The sequence below is a fragment of the Mirounga angustirostris genome, unplaced genomic scaffold, assembly GCF_029215605.1.
Source record: "Mirounga angustirostris isolate CCGP_5_RB_7025 unplaced genomic scaffold, mMirAng1.0.hap1 SCAF_13, whole genome shotgun sequence".
NCBI classification, from domain to species: Eukaryota; Metazoa; Chordata; class Mammalia; order Carnivora; family Phocidae; genus Mirounga; species Mirounga angustirostris.
In genome coordinates this window covers 85,503,352-85,516,829 of record NW_026991721.1, presented here as the reverse complement: position 1 = coordinate 85,516,829, position 13,478 = coordinate 85,503,352, and the positions used below count along the sequence as shown (strand labels likewise).

The following is a 13,478-nucleotide window of genomic DNA, read 5'->3' as shown; positions in this document are numbered from 1 at the left end:
GACTTTATGGTACTGGCACAAAAACAGGCACATAGATCAATGGAACAGAATAGAGAGCCCAGAAATGGACCCTCAACTCTATGGTCAACTCATCTTCAACAAAGCAGGAAAGAATGTCCAATGGAAAAAAGACAGTCTCTTCAACAAATGGTGTTGGGAAAATTGGACAGCCACATGCAGAAGAATGGAACTGGACCACTTACACCACACACAAAAATAGACTCCAAATGGTTGAAAGACCTAAATGTGAGACAGGAGTCCATCAAAATCCAAAATCCAAAATCCCAGCAACCTCTTCGACCTCAGCCACAGCAACTTCTTCCTAGAAACATCGCCAAAGGCAAGGGAAGCAAGGGCAAAAATGAACTATTGGGACTTCATCAAGATAAAAAGCTTTTGCAAAGCAAAGGAAACAGTCAACAAAACCAAAAGACAACCGACAGAATGGGAGAAGATATTTGCAAATGACATATCAGATAAAGGGCTGGTATCCAAAATCTATAAAGAACTCATCAAACTCAACACCCAAAGAACAAATAATCCAATCAAGAAATGGGCAGAAGACATGAACAGACATTTTTCCAAAGAAGACGTCCAAATGGCCAACAGACACATGAAAAAGTGCTCAACATAGTTCGGCATCAGGGAAATCCAAATCAAAACCTCAATGAGATACCACCTCACACCAGTCAGAATGGCTAAAATTAACAAGTCAGGAAACGACAGATGTTGGCGGGGATGCGGAGAAAGGGGAACCCTCCTACACTGTTGGTGGGAATGCAAGCTGGTGCAACCACTCTGGAAAACAGTATGGAGGTTCCTCAAAAAGTTGAAAATAGAGCTACCATATGATCCAGCAATTGCACTACTGGGTATTTACCCCAAAGATACAAAAGTAGGGATCCGAAAGGGTACGTGCACCCCAATGTTTATAGCAGCAATGTCCACAATAGCCAAACTGTGGAAAGAGCCAAGATGTCCATCGACAGATGAATGGATAAAGAAGGTGTGGTATATATATACAATGGAATATTATGCAGCCATCAAAAGGAATGAGATCTTGCCATTTGCAACGACGTGGATGGAACTGGAGGGTATTATGTTGAGCGAAATAAGTCAAACAGAGAAAGACATGTATCATATGACCTCACTGATATGAGGAATTCTTAATCGCAGGAAACAAACTGAGGGTTGCTGGAGTGGGGGGTGGGGTGGGAGGGATGGGGTGACTGGGTGATAGACACTGGGGAGGGTATGTGCTTCTGGTAAGTGCTGTGAATTGTGCAAGACTGTTGAATCTCAGATCTGTACCTCTGAAACAAATAATGCAATATATGTTAAGAAAAAAAAAAAAGAAGAAGGTAGCGGGAGGGAAAGAATGAAGGGGGGGATATCGGAGGGGTAGACGAACCATGAGAGACGATGGACTCTGAAAAACAAACTGAGGGTTCTAGAGGGGAGGGGAGTGGGAGGAGGGGCTAGCCTGGTGGTGGGTATTGAGGAGGGCACATTCTGCATGGAGCACTGGGTGTTGTGCACAAACAATGAATCATGGAACACTTCATCTAGAACTAATGATGTAATGTATGGGGATTAACATAAGAATAAAAAAATTTTTTAAAAAATAAATTGTTTGCAACTCAGAACAGTACCAGGGAATGGTTAAGAACCAGGATCTCCAAAAAATAGAGCAGAAATTTCTTTCCAACTATTTTAACCATCTAAATAAGCAAGTGATTAATAAAAATACAGTATAATTTCTGGGAAATTTCTCACGTTATTCCAATTATCCGTTGTTAACTAATGGTTTCAGTAAAGGAGAAAATTCAGTAACAAGTAGCATAGCACTCAGAAAACAACTCTAATACAGGGGCAAAGGTGACCTACAATATTTTAGGCATATTTAATCATCACCATTATAATCATCATCTGTGACTCACTGACTGCTTACTACATGCTTATATTGTGTTAAGCATTGACAAGTATCATTTCATTTAATCATCACTACAACTTCTAAGACAGATTCTATTGTTATTCTCAATCAAGGAGGTACCTGGGACGCCAAGATGTTCATTAGTTTGTCCAGGATCAATGTTTGTAAATACCACAGATGGCATACGAACCTAAGTCTATGTTGCTCCAAAGCAGAAATGAGCATCTTTCCAGGGGTCTTAACCCCTGTAATGCTCCGACTGGAAATAAGGCTCGTGCCAAGTAAAGCAAATGATTTTAAGTCCTAAGTCAGGGGTTGCCAAACTTTTTTCTATAAAGGGCCAGATCATAAATATTTTAGGCTTTGATGCCATAAGAACTCTGCTGTTGTACTGCCAACGTAGCCACAGACAATCCACAAACAAATGAGCATGACTGTGTTCCAGTAAAACTTTATTTATGGACACTGATATTTGAATTTCATATAACTTGTACGTGCTATGAAATAATCTTCTTTGATTTTTTTCATTTAAAATTTTTAAATCATAGGTGCTCAATAAATATTTGTTGTTTGTTAAAAAAATAAAATAAAATTTTTAAATCATTCTTAGTTTGAGGACGCCTGGGTGGCTCAGTCTGTTAAGGGTCTGCCTTCAGCTCAGGTCATGATCCCAGGGTCCTGGGATCGAGGCCCACATCGGGCTCCCTGCTCAGCAGGAAGTCTGCTTCTCGCTCTACCCTTCCCCCCTGCTCATGATCTCTTTCTCGCTCATTCTCTCTCTCTCTCAAATAAATAAATAAAATCTTTTTAAAAAAAAATCATTCTTAGTTCACAGGCCATACAAAAAACAAGCTGAGGGCCACATTTACCTACAGAGTGAATTCTGCCAACTTCTATGCTAAATAATGCAGACAAATATAAAATATTTTTTAACTAAACACTTCTTTTCACAAATCCTAACTTGTAACTTCCTTTGACATTTTGGGCTTTTTTTAAGATTTATTTATTTATTTTAGAGAGACAAAGAGTGCTAGCAGGAGGAGGGGGAGGGAGAGAGGGAGAGGGAAAGGGAGAGAGGGAGAAAGAGAAAAAGAATCCTCAAGCAGACTCCCCACAGAACCTAACAGAGGGCTGGATCCCAGAACCCTGAGATCATGACCTGAGCCGAAATTAAGAGCCAGGCGCCTAACTGACTGAGCCACCTAGGAGCCCCTCCTTTGATATTTTGAAATGATACTTTAAAGAAGCTCAAAGTCTCAATAAGCTAGACATCTGTCCCAGAATAATCAAAAATTCCAAAGAATCCAAAACTATAGGGGCGCCTCGGTGGCTCAGTCGGTTGGGTGTCTGCCTTCAGCTCAGGTCATGATCCCAGGGTCCTGGGATCAAGCCCAACAGAGACAGGCTCTCTGCTGGAGCGGAGAGCCTGCTTCTCCCTTTCCCCCTATCTGCCACTCCCCCTGCTTGTGCGCGTGCTCTCTCTCTCTCTCGTTCCATCAAATAAATAAATAAAATCTTAAAAAAAAGAAAGAAAAGTATCCAAAACTATAGGTACTACATATGGATTTCCTGAGAAAGAATCACAAAATTTTCGAAGTAGGAAAAAAATTGGAAGTGTAAGAGATCTAACACATTCTCATCCTTATGTGCATTTTAAAAAATTGATGTTAAAATATTTTAAACAATTTAATACTAAATGCATATATAATACCGGTAATAACTTACACACATAAAATATTTTACAAAGCATTTTCATATTCTTTCTCTCATCTCATCCTTCACAACTCGGTTAAGAAAGACAATGCAAGCCTTCTCATCTCGGTTTTGTACATAAGGAAAACAAGCTCAGAAATGTAAATAAGTTGCCCAAAGAGGGAACCATGCCAAACAGCTACCAAATGGCAGAACTGCAACCATGACCTGGTTTCAAGTCCTCGTCTCTTAACTATTTCCATGGACATCAGATTTCATGTTAACAGGTTAAATCCTAAAAACTCTCAAGAACATTAGCCATTACCTATAAATACAACATAACACAATCTCTAAAATATAATGCTTAGTTCATTTTGTTCTATTTTTCCTCTGCTACCACAGTCTTCTGAAGAAAACAGGTGTTACTCCTTGACATTTGTTAAATGCATTTACAGTCAACAGTGAATCTATATATACTGTGCAGACAATACACCCTGGCCCAGCTTGGAAAGGGTAAACACTACTGAATAAGACATCTAAAGAGACTATAAGAGAAAGAGAATGGGAGGTGGAGACAAATGTATTGCCATTAAAGTCTCACCCAGCTGATGACTGGAAAATGATGTCGGAGTTGGGAAAAGAAAATAAAAGAAACAGAACTACTGGAATTTAAACCAACATCAAAGACTCTAATGACAGTTGAACCTGCCTGGCTGCTTCCTAGTCACTCCCCAGAAAACAAAACAGTTATATAACCAGGGAAGGTTCTTCCAACTAACATTTCCTCTCCGGCCCACTTACACTTTATCGCCCACCTCAACGTGCACGACCATGCAGTAAACTGGGCCTCCACACCAGCTATGGCTGGACAAGTCTCTGTCCAAAGTGCTGCTTTATTCCATGGACAGCTATAGGGACGATGGTATGAAGATGACTGGTTTGAGCACAGTTCCAAACTCACACCATTCTAGAGACTTGTTCTATAAAGCATCACCACATATCCAATTTTAGGAATGAAGTAGACTCCAGATTTCCTGAAAATGGAAATCAGAACACCATAATCCCTCATCTTCACGAATAGCCCTATTAAAAAGGATTTATACCAATGAGTACTTAAAAAACTTTGAGGTCATGTGGAAGCAGCAATTAAGCTTCTATTTCCTTCACTCTCAAGTCCAAGGAGCAAGTATCAAGATTCCGAGCTGGACTTCAATTTACCCAATAAGGAAAAATACAGTAATGAATCATAACCATCACTACCCCAAAATATTTCAACTCCTATTACTGAATCAAACTAGCACATTTGCTGAACTCTCATAGTCACTGTACTCTAGTACCATATGCTTTTTCTTCTTCCAACAGAAATATGAATACAGACAATGTTTACAAAAGCAACCAGTGTATCAGAAGTTATTTCCATTCAGACTGAGTTAAAAGGTCTAAATCTGTGCCAAATAAAACTCTGAAAGAATGGAAAATAAAAGAGACGCTGACAACAATGCAGTGTGGCCCGGCTGCCAGCTACCCATGTAGCATCATGCAGTGCCCGAAGCACTTTAAAGGCAGATTGCAATTCTGCATGCAGATCAAAATTATAATTATCCAAATTCTATTTCCTAAAAGATAACTATTAAACTGCATCCCAAGCATCCTGCTGTGAGTCTTCTTCCCTCCGCCTTCTTTAAGTTTCAGTTACAGAAGGTGAAGTTATAAAGGGTCCAGAAGTAGACTAAAGCTACGAAATCAGGTTTGACTTTCTCTCCCTACCGGTTCTTGTGATCTATTTGCGAAAATCTTTAACATAAATATTTACTCAAGTTAACAAAATAAGAAAGGCACGACTGGGGGTGGCGGGTGAGGTCAGGGCAGAGGGGGGCGGGGGGGGCACTAAAGTCACCGGTATCGTCCGATATATAGCGGCAACTTCATCCAATTAGAAAGATGAGAGGGAAAACTCCAAGGGAGTCCCTGCGAGCAGAGACGGCTCGCCCAGTCAGCCCCACGCTCAGCAGGGGGCGGGCACCGCGAGGTCGCCCGTGGGCTGCGGAGGGAAACGCTCCTCTGGCAGCGCCCGTGTCCCCAGAGCCCCCACTCGGCCGTTCCCTGGGAGTCACGGCTCTTGCCTGACTTGAGCCTCAGGCGCGAAGCACTGCAGCAGGCCAGAAATCCGTCCGAACTCCTGGTCCGCCCAGGCCGTGGGGAAACTGGAGATGCGAGCGCGGGAGGCTGTCGGCCCGGAGCGCGGTCCACCCCGGGAGGCTGGAGAAATGAGTCCGGCGCCGGGCGGGGGGGGTACGGGGGAAACCCGAGATGATCTTCTAAGAACATTCGATCCGGAACCTTTACTTCAAAAAGAATTTCTTCTAAAAAGGAAAGCAAGGCCCCCGCAGCCTTCCCTGAGGCGCCTGCCCACGTCACCGGAGCCCCCGGCCCTCCCGCGGCCCCCGCCTTACCGAGCCCCGCGGCTCCGCCGCGCCGCCGCGGCGTCGCTGCGCCCCGCTCGCCGCTCCGTGTCTGCCCTCCGCGGGCGCCGGGCCCGACGCCCTCCTCCTCCTCCTCGCCGCCGCTGCCGCCGAGCACTGCCCGCGCCGCCGAGCCTAGCGTCTGGCCGCCGAGGGCAGCCGCGGGGGCTCGGCCGGGCGCCCCCAGCGCCAGCGCCTCATCCCGCCTCGCCGCCCCGTCAGGCTCGGGGGCGGGGACGCCGGGCTCCGGGCCGCGGCCTCAGAGTCCCCACCTCCGACACGCACCGCGCTCGCCCTCCCCCGGCGGAGTCGGCCCCGGGGACGCGGTCCTGCGGTGCCCGAGACCCCCACCCCGACGCCTTCGGGCAGCCCCCGCCCCGCTCGCCGGCGCGCGCCCAGCCGGAGCCCGCCGCCGGCCCAGCCTCCTCCTTCTCCGCTCCGCCTCCTCCTGCACCCGCGACGCCCGCAGCGGGGAGAAGAGGCGCGCCGCCGCGGCCGCGGGCACGAGCACGCGCGAGGAGGGCGGGCGGAGCGCGCGCGCGGCCGAGGGCGGCGGGGGCGCGCCCAGGCCTCGCCTGCTGTTGTCCCTGGAGCGCACGTGCACTGCGGGGGGGGTGGGGGGCGGCGAAGGGCGCGTGGCTTGCCTTCCCCCGGGGCGCGAGGGCCGGCGGGAAGGGGGCTGAGATGCTTGCTGCGTTGGGGATTCGGGCGTAGTCTGTTGCCTCGGCTTCTGCATTGTGCTGCGGTGCAAAAATAAAAAACCTGCCGCCGCAGCAGTAACACCAGGAAGAGACATCCTCCGAGACTACGGCAGTGGCTCCTCTCCACTCCCAGCTGACCCCAGAATACTGTCACGGCGCGGGGGAGGAGAGGGGGCGTTGCCGCAAGTCAGGAAGATCCTCGTCGCTCCCGCTCTGGCGCGTTTGCTCTAAAACCAGCTCGCATCGGTCATTATTTGGAATCGGAGGCCTAAAAGTTCCTTCAGTTGGTTTCTTCATTCAGAGTTATGGACCAGAAGATTGGAAGTGACATGGCAGGGGAGAGGAAGGACAAGCAAGGGTGAGAGAGTAGCGAACCTGAAGGTGCGTGGCTAGCCTGAAAAGCGATTTTGGAGAAAGTGAAGGAGCTCACAGCGAACCCCTTGCCTGTGGATGGCACTGCCCTGGGTTTTTCCCCTATTCCTTTTGTTCAGCCTCCAGAGACTCACATCCACCTGCAATAACCATCTGTATAACAGAATATATCTTGACATTCTACCGTTCTATTTTCGTTGTTTTTTTTTATATATGTACCTTTCACTTCTGATTCATTTAGTATCTAAATGTTAGGATTGGGGGTGTGGTAAACTTACATAATTTAACTCCTAGTCTTCAAACCTACAGAAGCCAAATACTGCATCATCTAATGTCACTGCAGTGATTTGGGTCCACTCAGCATTCAGTCATTTCAGTGGGTGTCATTGAATATAAAACGTGGCCTTGACCACACTTAGCAGAAATTCAAGGGCATGTCCATGAAACAGGATTTCAACACATCCTGGGGAGAAATTAGGGAGTGAACGTGCTGAATAATCCCACTCTTGCCAGCTTCAGTATAACCAAAGTTTCTTTAGGGGCGCCTGGGCGGCTCAGTCAATTAAGTGTCTGACTTAGGCTTTGGTCATCATCTTGGGGTCCTGGGATCGAACCCCAGCCCCAGCGTCTGCCTCCCAGTTCAGTGGGGAGTCTGCTTGTCCTCCCTCTCCCTCTGCCCCTTCCCCTGCTTGTGCTCTCTCTCTTTCATTAAATAAGTAAATAAAATCTTTTTTCAAAAATAACCATAGTTTCTTTCAAGATCAAGATTCTGGATATTTTCTAGCAGAGAAGAGGTAAGGGATAGAATGAGAAGATTTGCATAGAGGGACAAACTGGGATGGGAACATTTAAAGAAGCGTACTTCAAATAAATTATGTTCTAGTATCCTAGCCATCTGCTGGAAACAGGTACACTTAGGATCCATAACAGTCTTAATGGATACTTCCTTTGCAAGGTAAATCATGAAAACTGGAGACCTTAATTTCAACACAAACCCATAGTTTAAAAATGACTCTTTCTCCAAACTGCAACAGTTCCGGGGGTTTGCCTTTTGAGAGGGACATGTATGCAGAGAGGGATTCAGTAACTTCTGTTGTTCCTGGCCGGGATTGGTGAGCATTAAACACAAAACTTCCTGTGATGTCAAGAGGAAGCCAGTATGGGACATTAAACCAAGTCAGCATGGGAAGCAAGTTTTGCCCAAGGCTCCAGTCCCTTGCCTACTCTCAACTACAATGACATTCTTCATTCTTTTTGAAAGCCTTCATGTCCCACAGTTTTGCCATCATACCCCAATACTGAGCTGCAGTGGCTCAGTAAAGTGGTTTATGTGTAAAGTGGTTTATGCTCAACTGGCAGAGTGTAAAGTGGTTTATGCTCAACTGGCAGAGAAGGTGAATAATACAGAAAGGAGCTAGGATTTATGCATACCTTGGATGACACAGATATTTTACTTCGGAGTCTCAAAACATTTTGGTAACTTTCCTCCTGTTGCTATTATATCGAGCTCAGAGAAAGAACAAATGGATTCCATATGTGTGTTCCAAATGTCAGAGATGTTTGAGCAAGCTCAAGGGTGCTGATGCTCCTTACTCTCATTCTGAGTCAGCACTCCCTCTCTTTGGAAAGAAGCATCCAAATATCCTATGAATAATAGTTAGTATTGCTAAACCTGCAGATAAACTGAAGGCTATGATTTCTGGGCCACTCTGCAGCCATCTGAACTTGGTGTTTCACGTGTTTGTAACCAATTACCTCTGTCCTAATAACACCCTTAGTGATTCAATACATATATGCCCCAAAATTGCAACATCGCCTAGAAGAGAAAAAGCCTGTCTAGCTGTAAAATATTTTAATATTGTTATGTAATGCTAAGTGGCTGCATTTGTTATGGTTTGAGTGAATATTCCTAAGGTGAGGGCCAAGAGAGGGAAAAGCAAAGCAAATCGCCCTCACTCTGAAGCTGTTGGAGGCCTCAGCCTGGCACTGTCATCTTCCAGGCAGGAGCATCTGGGCTCACTCCTGGCATCTCTGATCTGTTGCCCTGCAGTCCCCTCCAGGCACGGAAGCAGCATCAGGGTGCAGAAAAACAGAGCCAGCGAGGAGGGCAGCCACACAGACAACTGCAACACTCACCTAACCTTGAGTTTAGAGTTTAGAGAGAGCCTGGGAACTGAGCAAGAGAGAGAGGAAGCTCATTCATCTCCCAACTGAATGCTCAACAGTTGCCTTGAGAAATAGGAGTTGTTGAAAGTGGGCCAGGTTTAATCGAGAAGTTTCCCAAAGTGACATTTGACATTACCTTGTTTATTTATTTATTTATTTATCCTGGTGTCCCCATAAAACAGGACAACAAAATAGATTTTTGAAAAGATGTGTTCTCTGTGTCGCTTTCTCCTAGCAGATACAGATGCCCAGGGAGTAGCCTCTCTTTAAACATGGAGCCCTTTGCAACAAAAAAAGCTACTATTGAGCAACATCTTAGAAAGCAGTCAGCAGTCCTATTCCCCCGGGAAGTGACATATCCCTAGGGGCATGCATTGAAATGATAAACTTTGCATCTCCTGTCCTCTACTGGTCACATTTTGGTTCACATTAGCCTCTATCACAATCATTTAGGACTTCTGGTTGTTCTCCCACAAAGATTTTGTTTTTCAGTCTTTGAACCTTAACATGAGCTGTACCTCTACATGTCTGCTTTGAATCATTCAGCCTGCTGGTAGCTCCTTTTCTGTCTCTTCCATTGAGTCCTTCTCTTCCAGTATTCTAAATATTGGCTGCCCCAGGGCTCTGACCTTGGGCTTTTCTATTCCCTTTCTATACTCCTTCCCAGGGCAGTCTGCTCCAGCCGTTGGCTTTAAATAGCCTCCATACATTGATGTATATCTTTAACCCTGACCTCTCCCCAGCACTCCATGCTCATATATCCAGCTGCCTACATGTCATCTCCATTTAATGTGTCCAAAACAGAACTATTTATTTTCAATATTAAAAACAAAATTCGGGGCACCTGGCTGGCTCAGTTGGTAGAGCAAGTCACTCTTGATCTCAGGATCTTGAGTTTGAGCCCCATGTTGGGCATAGAGCCTACTTGGAAAAAAAAAAACCTTAAAATTGCTTCCTTCAAGTCTTTCCCATCTCGTAACAAAAACATCTCTTTCTCTCAAACACCGCTTTCATTTTAGCAGCAAATCCAAGTTCTACCTTCAAAACATATACTGAATTCAATCTCTTTCCTCCCTCTTAAACACCCACATCTGCCCCCCCATAAACTCTCTCCTGGATGACTAACTGGTCTCCTGTTTCCATTCTTTCCCCTACATGGTCTAGTCTCAACTTAGCAACCAGAGTATTCTTTTCAAATATTTGTAGGATAATATCAGATTCCTTGCGTGAAACTCTCCGATGCTCTATTCTTCTAATCACACTACAATCAAATCCAAAGCCCTTCCCTCACCTTGCACGTCCATTTAGCACCCATGCACCTCTCCAGTCTTGTCTTTTTTTTTTTTTAAGTAACCTCTACACCCAACGTGGGGCTCAAACTCACACCCCCAGATAAAGAGTCACATTCTCTACCAGTCTTGCCTTCTTAACATTCGCTTTGCCCCCTAGGAAGCCAGGCTCTGGCTCTTCTGAAAACAACAAGGGCCACTTCCCTTCTTTTAAGGTAACCTTTTCAACTATGATCTAAATGGGTTTGCCTTCTCTATCCCCTTACTCTGCTCCTTTTTTTTTTCTTTTGTAAACAGAACAGATCACCTACATGATTATGTTTTGTAATTGATTATTTATTTGCCTCTCTTACCAAATGAAGGTCAGGTACTTATTCACCACTGTATCCACATCGCCAAACAAATGAATAAATTCTGTACTGTCAGACCACAGGATCTATATGCTCACTGATTTTCTGCTGCTACTTATTGCTATGGACATATCTTTATACTTATTACACCTGGGGACAACAATCATAATTATAAAATTATATAATTTTCAATTTACTGCAAATCAAATCAAAATAAATTATATTGGAAATCTAAGAAAACATCAAGATTCGGCAGTGAAGGGCACATAGTAAGTAATTTAATGCCTATAAGGCAAAATCATACTCTCACCTTGTAATTAGGTTTTGATATGTTAAAGACACAGAAAATTAAAGCCAAGGTATATGAAATCTTTTCTCATTCCCAACTAAAATAAGCACCATCTTGGAAAGAAATGTGATAAATATTAGCAGATGCTACTTCTTGCTGTCCTTTTTCTATCTTGTCCACTCTGTAATTTTGAGCAAGCTAATGACATCTCCGTGTTTCCATCTGTGAAATGGACCTGCTCGCTTTGTTCTTTAGTTGGGTCATAAAAGTAGAATAATTTAATTATTTTGAAAACGTTTTAGGGAAAAAAGGACATTTGGAAATTGACAGTGACTATCAGGCCTCCCAAAGTTCTTTCATGTAATATTTTGAAAATGAGGCAGAAATCAATCTAATTTTGAAATATAACTGAAGACTTACAAAAATCACTCAGCATTTCTAAAATGATCAGAAAAAAGTGTTCTGAGGTACCAAAGCAACCCACTGCCTGAGCTCTACACTTTGCATCATCATGAGCCACAGAGATTCCATTTCCTAGTCAGATGTGAACTGAGATCGGGAAATGAAAGGAATCACAATGAAATGTAAGCTTTTGAATAAAGTCTTCATTCTGGGGGCGCCTGGGTGGCTCAGTCTTTAAGCGTCTGCCTTCCCCTCAGGTCATGATCTCGGGGTCCTGGGATGGAGCCCCATATCAGCCTCCCTGCTCAGCGGGGAGCCCGCTTCTCCCTCTGCCGGCCACTCCCCCTGCTTGTGCTCTCTCTCTCTCTCTCTCTACCAAATAAATAAATAAAATCTTTTAGAAATAAATAAATAAAGTATTCATTCTGTCTTTTAGCCAGCAAAATTACGCAGAGGCTCATGAAAGAAGTAACAACGAGGCAGCTACACCGTTTCTTTTTTTTTTTTTTTAAAGATTTTTTATTTATTTATCTGAGAGAGAGAATGGGAGACAGAGAGCATGAGAGGGGGAGGAACAGAGGGAGAAGCAGACTCCCCACTGAGCAGGGAGTCCGATGTGGGACTCGATCCCAGGACTCCAGGATCATGACCTGAGCCGAAGGCAGTTGCTTAACCGACTGAGCCACCCAGGCGCCCTGCAGCTACACCATTTCTATATGCAGGATCCTTAAGGGGCAGCAAAATGTTGGAAGGGAAATTGGGTCTAGAGAACTTTGAAGCTGTGTTTCCCCAGCAAACATGCTGCTTTATTTAAAGTGTATGTTTAATTGAGGTTGCTTGGAGGAAACTAAATCTCCTATTGGTGGCTGTGCCAGCCGGTGAGGGTGGTGAGATGCTGCTATTCCTCATGAGAACACACACACACACACACACACACACATTTCACTGCAAACACACTGAGTGCTCTACCCCTCCCTCAGAGCTCTGCCTGAATCAGCACTCTACTCAGCTGCAAGGTGATGCTCCGAACCCCAGAGCCTTTTATTAGATCTAAAGAACTGACACCAGTCTTGAGGAAGCGCATGGGAAAGTGACTTGGGAAAGCGAGAGATCAAAGAGAGGTCATTCAACTTCAGGGCTGCTACGTTCCCAGGGTGCTCCCTGCAATTCCCCTCCCACGACTTTGTCTTTTACGGCTTCCAGTTTCCAGAAATTAATGCATCTCAGAAGGTCTAAAACATCTGTGTTTTCCTGCTGTATTCAAAATATATGTTGGCTGAGAATTTACCTATGATTCTGAAACTTAGACGCTGGGTTTCCTGGACAACTTGAGAAGAACTGTAGTAGATAATCCAACGTGCCGTTTTATTATTTTTTTATTATTATTATTTTTTTTAATCACTTGCATTTGGCCTTGGAAGTTATTTGGTATTTAACTTTAAGTAGGGACAATCCCTGGATATAGTAGGAGGGGAGGTTCGGGGTCATAGTATATCAGACAAAACAATAAAACTACCCTATCAAAATATTAGTCCCCTGCTCCCCACTCAATTTTTTCTTTTATGTATTTCATGATGAAAACAAACAACAGCGCTCCTCAGAGTGGCATAAAAGGCCAGTCTCAAACAGAGCTGATAACAGACTCAAACTTACTGGTTCACTCCTTTTCTGGGTCATGATCTAATTTAAAAAGTATTTCTCTTTAGTTCCTGATGGATTTTAACCAAAAGCAACAGCAACCATTTTACTCATGACTACAGAATACTTTGTTAAAGAGGACTACAGTAGTGAGAGAAAAAGGTCAAGCAGCTGAGAAAATTAT

At 44.5% G+C, this 13,478-nt stretch overlaps 1 protein-coding gene across 1 annotated transcript in view; it reads right to left on the bottom strand.

Moving 5' to 3' along the window:
* The window catches only part of ARHGAP32 (Rho GTPase activating protein 32), a 314,482-nt gene extending 307,813 nt beyond the window's left edge, over positions 1–6,669 (bottom strand). Inside the window, exon 1 of the mRNA XM_064577227.1 lies at positions 6,079–6,669. The gene's annotated coding sequence lies outside the window, so the exon portion shown is untranslated. The remainder of the gene's footprint in view (positions 1–6,078) is intronic.
* Between the last annotated feature and the right edge of the window lie 6,809 nt (positions 6,670–13,478).